The following is a 12873-nucleotide window of genomic DNA, read 5'->3' on the forward strand; positions in this document are numbered from 1 at the left end:
GTCGGAGAGTCTCTCACTGGACCGCCCCCGCCCCTCCGGCTGCGGCCGCCTCTGCGCCTGCGCAGGACTCCCTCCTAATAAGGCCGGGGGCCCGCCCCTACCGCCCAGCCGAAGGGTTCGCATTCTCCCGCCTTCCCTCCGCCACCCGGGCGATTGGTCTGTCAACTCTTGGCCCGGGGGGAGGGTGCGGAGGGCGGCCAAAAGGTAGGCTGCGCCCCGCCCCCTCTTAAAGGGGAAGCACTGTCGGGTCCGCCTCTTTGCTCAATGTCTGAATGGGACTTGAGAGGGCAGGTGGCTGACCCCTTCCTTCCGTCCTGCCCACAGGGACGGGGAAGCTTGGCCCAGCTCTCTCGGCGCGGTGTCACCGACTTTTTCCCCATCAGATGGATGCAGCGCGGCCCCTCGCGAGCCTTAAAAGGAGCAGCAGGCGGCCGCCTTACGCAGCGACCCGGAGGGAGTCCTGAGGGGACTACGCGGCGGGCGTGAGGCGAGCGCGGCTCCGGGCATGCGCGGCGGCTATGTGCCCGTCGGGCCGGCACCGCCCTCTGGCTGTGTCTTCCTCCCGCCGCGGCCTTCGGGCTCCCGGAGCACCGGGGCTGATCGCCGAGGTAGGCGGTGCCCTCGCGGCCCCCTGCGTTTCTTTCTCCCTTAGTCCGTCCGCTTTTTGAATCTCCCTCCTGGCTTCTGCGAGCTCCCGCCCTTCCGCAGACGCGGGGGTCTCCCGGCGCACCAGGACATGCAGGTTTTGTCCACCCTAGGGCTCCTGAGGAATCGCGTTTAGTTTAGGCTCACTCTGCCCCATACCTGTTTGTCCGACAGACAACCTTTAAAAAAAAAAAAAAGTTTTCCCTCCGGGGATCAGAACGTTTAAACATTAAACGTAGGCAAGGGCTTCCTGGCGGCCTGAGGGGCACCACCACCTTAACATCTACGTAAGACTGAAAACCACTGGGGGCCGAGGTCCAGGGGTGATGGAGACGCGAGGACCGAGGATGGAGACCGAATCAGGAATCAGGCCCACGTCGTCATCTACGTGACCGGCCGACAGGGTTTAATTCCTATCTGGGGTTAAATGAAATGCCAAGCAGAGGAGTTGATTTTAATTCCAGATGGACTCAGTGTATATAACAGCGTGTAGTTTTCAAAGAAATGGGTGTAAAGAGAACGAATACGCGGAGAATTTTAACGGAATGCCTATGTAAACAAGCACTATTGTGAGTAGTACATTTGAGTTAAAAAGAAAACGTGAGGGGGCGATAAACTGGGATTTCTCCTTATATCCAATTGGTTTGCAGCCGTGGGGCACCTGTATGGTGACCTATTTAGGGCACTTTTGAAACAGGTGTTAATAGTACGTTACCACTGACAGGGAAAGAGAAATCTAGACCTTGATCTAGAGGATATTTTAGATTTCAAACCGAAACAAAGCACTCTTGGAAATTTGAGTCTTGGGAACAAGATAATATGGCTCAGGACTCAGAGATTGTCTTGTATTATTATCCTGTGACACTTGGAGGTTTTGACCACTTGAATATTTAGTCAACCCAGGCAGTCCAGTGTCTTGTATTTCCGAGAACCGTCTAGGGATTTTCTTGTTGTCATTCTTTAAATCAGATTAACCAGCCAGGTCTTGTCAAAAAAGTCACTGTTAAGAATTGAATTTTAATCACCTTTTCCGTAAACCCTACTATTTTTGTTTACTCATAGATTTAAATCAGCTAGTTTTTATTGAAGGCCCAAAATAATGCAAGATGCCTTATTATTTACTGATTCAGACTTAGACACAGAACGCACATATGGGTTTTATTGAGCCTGAGAAGTGGTCTGCAGGCAGATATAACACATGGTTCGAGACTAGAAGTGAGAAAACGCAATGATTCGTAATGCCTAGAGCACTCCTTCCAGGAACCATGAGCAGGATGAGGAAGGAAGGACGAGTATGGAAGTGAAGACCTTTTAGAGCATTATGTTGACCTTTCATAATTCTGTTGAACAGGCTGAAAGGAAGCAAAAAGTCTAAATAATGATTCTGCAGCTTGTGTTGATCTAAACCTATAAAGAACACTCTCATACGGTAATCTATGTGTGTATGTGAATTGTCAGACAGGTGCTTTTTTTGCTATAATAATTTATAAAAGTTAATCAAAGACTTAACTCCTGCCGTACTTGTGAAAGCAGATTGTGTGAGGAGAGTAAAAAAAAAAAAATCACTATACTCCCCAAACTCAGCCCTTTGACTTTGGTTATTTATCATGTCCTTTTCTTTTTAGTTATCACTTAACTGGAAATTTGGGGCCTTTTCAAATTCGGTTCCTGTACCCTGCTAAATGCAATATTTAAAAGTCCCCAATTCTCCACAATATAGAAGTTAATTGGTGATATTTAATTGTATGAATAAAGCAAAAAGGCATCTTATTTGCTCTTCAGTATATTTTCTGAAGTAACCTTAAAAAAGATAAGTAACTGACACCCCCAAATTAGTAGAGCTATTTGAGGTTAGCTTTAATTTCTAAATCAGTTACTGTGAGACATCCCTGGTAGAAATGTTTAAGAGATCTCTGGTAGGCCCTTATTTATACTGTAAGGGGAGGGGGGACCACTTCAAACTCTGATGGAAAACAAACTAGCAAGTAGTTCTGAAGGTTTCCTAAAGATACCTCCTGAGAAGATTCAGCTACTGCTTGAGTCAGGACAATTAAATTTGAAGTCCTTTTTTTCTTTTTAATATTTTTTAAAACTTTATTATGGAAAATTTCAAGCACACACAAAAGTAGAGGTAATAGTACAATAAATCCTAATATACCATTCACCCAGCTTGAATATTTATCAATATATGGTCCTTAATATTTCACTCCCTTATCTTTGCTGGATTATTATCATTTTCTCTGTACTTTAAATATGAACGGATAAGAGAGAACTTTTTAAAAACATCCACAATACCATTATCCCATCCAAAAATTATCTTACTGTCATTTAATATCCAGACAATTGAAATTTCCCTATTGTCTCATTAATATTATTTTACACTTGGTTTGTTCAACAGGATCCAAACAAATTCCACACTGCATTTGGTTAGTGAGGTCTTTTCTAAACTAGTAAAAGGCAGTTAATTCCCTATTTAATTCAGGGAAGCAGATAGCAATGTTTTTTCTAAGGAAGATATTTGGATTGTTCAAAAGCACTGTTCAAAATGTAGGGAAATTCAAGAAAATCACTTTAAACAAAATCCTCATATTGAAAGGTCACCAATTGATAGCCCACTGTAGAAATGTAATTATACCTAATGCAAATAAATAAATCCTTTAAAAATCTAGGCATTTGCTTTACAGTGTAATTTGTTCTAGAAGGTCCAAGTGAAGCACTTTAAATTGTACTGAAAAAACCTGAAACTTTAAATCAATTCATTAGTACAATAGGCGACAACAATAACCACAAATACTAACAGTCTACATCTCCACTGAGCTCAGTTTTAAAGCATTTTTGATTGCTTTATTGCATAAGTAGTACAACTTAATTGTAGAAAAAAAAATAAAGCAAAAAAGAAGACATATAAAATCACTAAAAACGGGAAATAAGTCTTCTTGGTATCTAAGTATACTCCCAAGATGATTCCATTTTAGTTTTTTGTTTTAAGGAAACACTTTGTCTAGGACTAAAGGACAAAGTTAAGAAAATACCAGAGTCTCGAGATGGAATATTGCTAATATGAGTACTGTTAGCCTGTACATTTAGTTTATGAGGTAGGCAGCGCAGATGGGTGTATACAGTCAATCATACTATAGGTTATAGTACTGTGCAGCAATTAGAATGACCACTAACAGCAAAAGAGGATCCTAAACCTTTTAATGAAGGTACTGTGAATGACTGCGTCTATAGTCATAGAATTTTCAGTATGATAAAATGTCATTCCCATAACCAAGAAGAAGAGCAAACACGTATTATCCACTTTGGTTATCCCGGAGAGAAAAATAACACGTATGGTATACTTTGCATATTGCTGACCAGAAAAACATTCAATTTTCCCTGGATGGTTACCATAGTTACATGAGCCGTTTATAACATCAAGAGGAGGAACTAGGTCACAGTATTAAAGGAGTTTGAATTATGCAATTATGTTTCCTAAAAGCAGGGGAAAGGGTTTAAAATTTAGGGGAGAGAGATTTATACTAATGTTCAAAATTGAAATTCTAGTCTAATTTTGCTGGTGAAACAATAAACCTGTCTAAAATTAAATGGTTGATAGTGTAGGTGTAAATAGTTTAACCTGTACAAATAATGTAATAGCTTGATCCATAAGTGTGATAAAAGAGATGCCAGCACATTCTGTCCGTGTCATTACCCCTTTATCTTAGTGAGCTACCTTACCTTAAAATGTTTTTGTAGATAATCAATAAACCCAACAATAGCCTAGAATCTTGGAGTAGCCAAAACATGTAAACTGAAGCTTTGACCTCTTACCTTTGCAAGTTTGAGATTAAAGCTTGGTACAATGCCTGTCATATGCTACTCTTAATTTGTTGTAGAGATTTTCCTATTAATTTCATCAAAGGGACAGAGAAGGGTGGTAAAGAGGGAAGGTGTGGAAAGCCATGTTAGCATAGACTTCATCCTCTTTAAATTATGTGTGTGTTTCTTTTTTTACTAAGAACCTCAAAAAAGATAATTTTATTCAAGAACTGTGTCTGTTGTATCAGAGCCCTGCACAGTGCTGAATAAATAGAGGTTGGATGAAGGAAAAGCAAAGAAGGGGCTTCCCTGATGGCGCGGTGGTTAAGAATCCGCCTGCCAAAAAAAAAAGAATCTGCCTGCCAATGCAGGGGACACGGGTTCAAGCCCTGGTCCGGGAAGATCCCACATGCCGCGGAGCAACTAAGCCCTTGCGCCACAACTACTGAGCCTGCGCTCTAGAGCCTGAGAGCCACAACTACTGAGCCCACGTGCCACAGCTACTGAGCCTGCACGCCACAACTACTGAAGCCCACGCACCTAGAGCCCGTGCTCCACAACAAGAGAAGTCACCGCAATGAGAAGCCCGCGCAGCACAACGAAGAGTAGCCCCCACTCGCTGCAACTAGAGAAAGCCCACGCGCAGCAACGAAGACCCACCACAGCCAAATAAATAAATAAATAAATTTATTTATTTAAAAAAAAAGAAAAGCAAAGAAAAAACTTCATCTCAAGGTTGTACAATTTCAGATGGTCATTTTTAATCTTCTGATCACTATAGACTCATAGACTTTGTATAGCTAAAACTAATCTTAGTTCAGTGATTTCCCTCAAAGGAAGAGAGAGCAGGCAACAGGCAGCCTCACTGAGTAGCTGGATGAGCCACTGCTGCTGATGTTAATTCATCATAACCATCATGTCTATAGGGAAGGAAGGGGGAGAGGTTGAGAATCCCTATTATAGCTCACCTCTAGACCAATTTTTTTCTTACAGGTGATAATATGGGGACCCAGAGAAGTTAAGTAACTTGCCCAGGGTCACACAGCAATTCATGAAATAAGTGTACACCTAAAAATTTAAGAGTAAAACAAATATTAGTTAATCTTAGCTGATAATCATTGGAAAGGAGAAAAGTACCCATAGAAAAACAATTAAGAACTTGGGATATTATAAAATTACTTTTTCTGAGAAGTCTTGCAGCAAATTTGACAAAATTACCTCTAAAGGAAAATTAGAATTTCCTGAACAATAATTTCCAAAATAATCATAAAATCAAAAGTACTAGAAATCATGTATCCTTTAGACATTTATTTTCAAGGGCAAATGCCTTTTGCCTTCAGCTCTAGTTAAAATAAGAATGGTTTTTTAAAAATAAAACTCATGCTACTGGTGAGGAGCTTTTTGCTGAATCTTTTGTTCCTTGTAATGATTCTAATTGATTACTTAATGAGGCTTTATTGGAGCTATTGTTACATTAATTGCTCTTGGCAAGGTTAATTTAATCCAGCACTTTGGTGAATATTGATTTAGCTTCTGAGGGTAAATTTTAAAAAATTGTTTATCTAATTTATTTCTGTAACTTGGAGTTCTCTGACTCTTTTATCTATGGAAACCAGTATATCTCGCTTTATTCAATATATCTTTCTGGAAAATTGTGTTAAAACCTTATTTTGCTACAAGTAATTTTATAAATTTATTTATTTTATTTATTTATCTTTGGCTACATTGGGTCTTCGTTGTTGCACGCGGGCTTTCTCTAGTTGCTGCGAGCAGGGGCTACTCTTTGTTGTGATGCGCGGGCTTCTCACCGTGGTGGCTTCTCTTGTCTCAGAGCACGGGCTCTAGGCGCGTGGGCTTCAGTAGTTGTGGCTCGTGGGCTTCAGAGCGCGTGCTCCGCAGCATGTGGGATCTTCCCAGACCGGGGCTCAAACCCGTGTCCCCTGCATTGGCAGGCGGATTCTTGACCACTGTGCCACCAGGGAAGCCCCTACAAGTAATTTGAAATGTGCTGGTTCTATAAAGTAAAAGACCCACATTTTAGAAATATTTAACAAATAATTTATCTTATTTTCTTTTGTTTTCTAGACTGCCCTCAATTGTTTTCTGCTTGAGAAAACATAGGTTGTGTTCTTCATTATCTATCTGCAGCCAAAGTGTGGCATCTTTTGCTTGTTCTAACTGTGGTATACATTCCAGATCCTTTAGCATAATATACTTTCGTCACAGAAATGACATCTTCAGGGAGACAACTTTGAAGAAATGCCTGAAAGTCACAGTAGAAATACTTTCTTCTGTTACCTCCTGAAAGTAAGTACTAGAATTAGAGAGATTAAAAAAGCAGAGATATAAAAGTTATGGGGAACAATTTCTATGGAAAGTATTAGAGGCTAAAAAGCTTACTGTTATGGGAAAACAGAAGAAACAGAGAAAGGAATGATTATTTCAGGCATTAACGGTGGTGGTACAACAGGAGAATTAAAGTTTAGGGACCATGATATTTAAATTATATCTACAGAATCTATTTGTTACTCCTTTATGCATAACAAAAAATACAGTTGTAATACAGGGTTGGACTAATAGCCTATCTAACGTAATCTTTGAAAAGTGGCATGATGATTCAAAAATAATTGCAAAAGAGCCTAGTGGCTTCCTTACATGATGTTAGTTTTATTTTTTTTTAATTTATTTTATTGACATATAGTTCATTTACAATGTTGCGTTGATTTCTGCTGTACAACACAGTGATTCAGTTATACATATATATATACTCTTTTTCATATTCTTTTCCATTATGGTTTATAACAGGATATTGAATATAGTTCCTTGATGTTAGCTTCAGAATATGATTAACTTTTACTCTTCAGGTAAAATATCTCTTGAAGAATAGTCCAGTGTTATCTATGGTAGTAGTTGCCTTTGATTTAGAGCCTGGGGATCTGGAGTTGGAGGCAGACTTAGTTTTCACAAATATCATTTTGCACATTTGATTTTTTTGATACACGTATTGCTTCAACAAAATTTAAACTTTATTTTTAATATAAAAGAAGCAAAAAGCTTTCCGTACATTCTGCAATAACAAAATGCATATGTATACTACCCACTGGGAAAGGAGCACATGAGTAAATATACTCAATATTCAGATTTAGTTCACTTTTTTGAGAATTTTTCTGCTACTACTGCTAGTAATGTCTATACTTTACATACTAGCATTCTAATTGCAAATATATTGTTACACAAAAATAAAATTAATAAATACCACATTGTTAAGCTTGAAGCTTTTGAAGACATCACACTTTAGAAACTGATCTAGGCAGTTTTGGCTCAGAAATACATTTTTTTGTGAAGTTTTTTAGCAGTTTAGGAGAAGTTATGTGTAGCTTTTTTCTCATTCAGTATAGCCCTCAACTTGTTAAGAGCTTTCTAAATTTTTGTGTGATCTTACTTGAATACCTTAGGTTAAGAGGGAATACCTCTTATCATTTTTATGAGTTAAATGTTTTAAAAATTCACATTCAGGCTAATGTTCTGTGTTCATGCTATCTATAACTTGTACCTACAACCTCAGAAGGGAACTGCAAACTGTGTCTACCCCAGAAGGAGTCCGTCCCTGATGTCTCTTATTGAGCTGTGGTCTTCTCTATAGGATTGAAATTTCGCAGAAGTATCTAATGAAGAGGAATCTGAACATAGCAGTTGAGGAAGGAAAAAGATTGGGAGAAGAGCCCAGATGTCATAAAGCAAAGAGAGGATGAGGTACAGGAAGCAGCTATTATTATTTCTGTTGCGTGGCTCAAAGAACTCCAAGAAATTGATTCCATTCCACTGGGCATAGTTTTCAATTTGGGCTAGGAATTTATTTTTTAATAAAATTGATATTAGTGGAAACACACGGGAAACAGACAGGAAAACAATTGAACATAGTGACCTGAGTGGTTACAATACCTCACATAAGGCATCTTTTTCAGAAATTATTCTTCGGTGTGTGTTGGGTTGCTTTCTAGGTAAGAATGGGAGTGACAACTCTGCTGTAATGAATAAGGGCCTGGGTAGGGAGGGGGAAGGAGAAGCCAGGAAGGAGCAATTAACAGGGAAATGAGGTTATGTGGAAGGAAGGAGATAGATTCAGGAAATTTCCAGGAGGTAATATCAACTGGGTTTAGTGACTGTTTTTAGGGGATGGGGCCATAAGGAGGTGGTGGCAATGTTGTGCAGAATAGAAGATCCAGGAAGCAGAGCAGGTTTGTTGGGAAAGATACAGATTTAAATCATACAATGTTTATAACCCTGTAGTTTTTTTTTTTAGGCCTCCTCTTCCAAACAGCATAAACTGTTGCTTCCTAGATGTAACCTGCTTATCTGTAAAGAACAGCCAGCCATAGAAATTGGAGGCTGGGAATGTGTTGGGAAGGGTAGAGAGACTAGAGGAAATGATTTAGATGTGCAGTGGTCTTAAAAATATTTTCCCGCAAGCCAGGACTTAGCTAGCTTTGTATCACTTCTATTAGTAAGACGGGAGTCGGTAATAGGGGATAGCAAGGATGGACAGACCCTTGGGAGGAAGAGGTAATGCAGCAGGTCTGGTTGCTTATTCCTTGCATGTCTCCAAGGAAACCATGACTGACCTGGCCAACCCTGGGAATTTGGCCTGTGCAATGTTCTTTATGTTAGTGACGATTTTGTTGTGTACACCTGGAGAAATGGAACACGCCATACTGGCTTGTCAGGTTGCTTTGCACAACACGTACACCTGGTTTCATTGTTGGGGTCCTGAGTCTCAGTTGCCATAGCTGATTGTATAGCAGAATGTGTGGACGTTAATAGCTCCCCATAAAAGCCTTGGACCCTGAGACTCAAATGGGCTTCCTCAGGTAGAGCTATTCCACGCATGCCTGTAGTTTTGCTGCTAGACAGAGAGAGAGAATTCCTTGCAACTTCAGGCCAAGAACATTGGAAGCTTGTGCTGACCTCTCTGGACTTCCCCAATGCATCTTTCTCCCGTTGCTTTTGCTCTCTTTCCTTTGCTCTAATAAGTCCTAGCCATGTTTATAACCTGCTATTGAGGCTTGTGAGTGATTCTGGGATCACCAAAGGAAACGACCATACATAAAGTTCTGAAGAAATTTAAAACCCAATTTGTCCATTCGAGTCTTGATAGGATTCACTGAAAAAAGAATAATCAACATATGCAAGTATGTGCTATGTATGGATTTAAACCGAATCAAATCTTTGGTCCATGTCCAGGAGACATTTATAGTCTCTGTAGGGATATAGAACACGTATATAGAGTGTTAGGAAAATGCCTACAGGCACAAGTATAAATAAAATCAAATTAGCAATAAATGTAGAAGCAAGGGAGAAAAAGAGAGTAAAATTTGTAGGAGTCAATCATGGTTTATGGAAGATGGTGCATATTTAAGAAGAAATATGGGACCATGTTGTCAAATAATAGCTTTTGCTTTTTTCCTTCATATGTGCTTTCGCAGTATGTAAAAAAAAATGAAATAAGAAACATTTTTTTCTGGATTTTATCTGATGAGTGCTGAGTCCAACAGAACTTGACTGAATTATTTGTGTGGAATCAAAATTTGCACTAAATCAAAATGTAAGTATTCTATGTAACAATATTTTTTGAGCCGTACAGTTATTAATTGTGGCTATGAGTTAATATTCTCTTATATTATCATTCCAAAGACTCCACACAACTCCTGTTATAATCAATAAATCATATCTGGTATTTCTTCAGCTATTTAGTTAAACTACTTAGCCAAAGAATAAGAATGAACTTTGAAAGTTCTGCTTCTGGTACTAGCCAGATAGGTCCTATCAAATCACCCTCCCACAAATAACAGCTATAAATTCTGGATAAAATATTTTAAAAATACCAAAAGGCACTGGAAAGCAAGCAAAAGAAGTCAATACTTGGAAGAATGAAATGGCACTTCAGGCGTTTCCTATTTTTTATGTCTTTAGCCTGCAGTGCCCAGTTTTGTAGGATGACTTAAACTTAGAAACTTGCAGATGTACTGGCTTGAAGAGCCAGAGGATGGAGACCAGGGCAACCACAGTGTGGTACAGGGCCTAGAATTAATATCATGTACTGCCTTGACATCTGGTAGAATCAGGAAGGTTATGAACAGCCTAACACCAAGTTCCCTTCCCCATCTGCTCCCATGGTCCTAAGATCCCCTAGCCAAACAACCCTTTTTGTCTTGGGGACCAGGTACATTTCCTGCTTGTACCTGAGTGGCAGGTTTCATTTCCCTGCAAGCCTGTGGAATTATTCAAAGAAACCAATCCCATCCCCCCACAGGAACCAGGGACTACCTTGATAGTACGAAATCTGCCTCCCTCAGTACCTGGTGGTTTACTGTGTTCTGGTGTAACCCTCATGTATCCCTGAATGGTGTCTGGTGTCCTCGCCCAGGCTATGAGTATGCGTGACTAGTAAACTGCCATCGGTCTCACCTGACAAGTGCTGGGTGTCATGTATTAGGCCATTCCCATAACCCTAGGGTGGGAATCCTTGCCTCACCAAAGAGATGAAGAAGAGGCAATTAAAAGAACAAAAATGGAAAGTGGAGGAGAAATCCCAGAAAGAAGAGAGTCACAGAAAGGGAGCCTTAAAGTCTGTGTGGAAACTGCCCAAATCTCTAGCTAATTCCTAAACCACACATGTGCAAGGTGGACTCCAGGCAGCCCAGTTAAGGCCAAGAGCACTGCACTGAGTTAGAGTTTGAGTTCAGCCAAGTGAACAGCGTGCCAAAACAAAAACATTGCTGCTCTTTAGAGAAACATAACAGAACTGAGCATCTAGAGATGCTCAGTACATCATTCACTATGTCCAGGATGATATCTAAAACTACTAGACATATGGAGAAGTAGGAAAATGTAACCCCAAAACCAATCAATGGTGAGTAGCCCAGGATGAATCAGTTATAATTCAAGACAAGGATTTTAACGCGGCTCTCACAACTATGCTCAAGGACTTAAAAGAAAACACCCTTGTAATGAATGAAAATATAGAATATCTCAGAAAAGTAAAGAGATTTTAAAAACTGAAAGGAACTTCTAGTACTGAAAAGTATAATGTCTGAAATAAAATTTTCACTGGATAGCCTTAAGATCAGAGTGGAAATAACAGAAGAAAGTGTCTGTGAATTTGAAGTTAGATCAATAGAAATTATTCGATCTGAAGATCAGAGAGGAAGAATATTTTAAAACGAAATAATGAACAGTACCTCTGGGACCTATAAGGTAATACTGAAAGATCTAACATGTAGGGTTCTAGAAGGAAAAGAGAGAACGGGGCATAAAAATTTTTTTGAAGGAATATGGCCAAAATGTCTGCAAATTTGGTGAAAGACATAAATAGCCAGATTCAAGAAGCTCATTGAAGCCCATGCAGGCTATAATGAAAATCACATCTAGGTACAGCAGAGTCAAACTACTGAGAAGCAAAAGCAAAGAGAAAGTTTTGAAAGTAGCCAGGGAAAATATTATTATATGAAGGGAACAAAGATTTGAAGTACTATTGACTTCTCATCAGAATCAAGTGAAATGACATCTTTAAAGTGCTAAAAGAAAAGAAAGAAAAAGTCAACCCAGAATTCTCTATCTAGAAATATCTTTCAAGATGAAATGAAATAAAAATATCCTTCAAGAATGAAGGCAAAATAAATACGTTTTCATTTAAAAGAAAACTAAGAGAGTTTATCATCAGCAGACCTGTACTACAAAAAATGTTATACGAAGTTCTTTAGACAGAAGGGAGATAACACTACATGGAAACCTGAATGTTCAGGAAGGAATGAAGAACACCAGAAAGGTAAATATAAATGGCTTTTTCCCATATAATATCTTTAAAATATATAACTTTAAAGCAAAAATTATAATGTTATAAAATGGGGTTTATAATACATGCAGATGAAATACATATGACAACTATAGGTTAAAGATAAGAGGGGGAGTGTAGGGTTCTTGTATTTTACGTGAAGTGCTGCAATATTAACTTTAAAAACACTGAAAAGGATGTGTATTGTAAGCCCTAGGACAACCACACACACGCACACAAAAACCCTAAAGGTTTTGCTAAAGTTAATCAGTTAGAATGGAATTCTAAAAATTGTTCAAGCAATCCCAAAGAAATCAAGAAAAGAATAATGAGGGAGCAAAAAAACAGATGGGACAGACAAAACAAATAATAAAATAGACCTAATCCATATCAATAATTACTCTAAATGTAAATGGACTAAACAATCTAATTAAAGGCAAGAATTGTCAGGATGTATTAAAAAGTAAGACTCAATTATATGTTGTCTACCAGTGATGCAATTTAAATATAAAAGCACTGATAGGTTGAAATTAAATGGATAGATAAAGTTGTACACAAAGTATAAGCATAGGAAGGCTGGAGTGGCTATATATTAT

The 12873-nt window shown here is 39.0% G+C and overlaps 1 long non-coding RNA gene across 11 annotated transcripts in view; it reads left to right on the forward strand.

The window, feature by feature from the left end:
- The first annotated feature begins 179 nt into the window (after positions 1–179).
- Positions 180–12873, forward strand: part of LOC309651359 — a 30372-nt gene continuing 17678 nt past the window's right edge. For 4 of the 11 annotated variants that reach the window (XR_014258052.1, XR_014258053.1, XR_014258054.1 and 1 more), the window contains exons 1-4: positions 180–1214; positions 6532–6753; positions 8090–8199; positions 9930–10048. This is a non-coding gene — a long non-coding RNA (uncharacterized lncRNA). Of the gene's footprint in view, positions 1215–6531; positions 6754–8089; positions 8200–9929; positions 10049–12166; positions 12272–12873 lie in introns of all 11 variants that reach the window. The other 7 variants (XR_014258055.1, XR_014258056.1, XR_014258057.1 and 4 more) reach the window with 4 other exon arrangements.

This window comes from Balaenoptera physalus (assembly GCF_965194825.1).
Source record: "Balaenoptera physalus genome assembly, chromosome: 21".
NCBI classification, from domain to species: domain Eukaryota; kingdom Metazoa; phylum Chordata; class Mammalia; order Artiodactyla; family Balaenopteridae; genus Balaenoptera; species Balaenoptera physalus.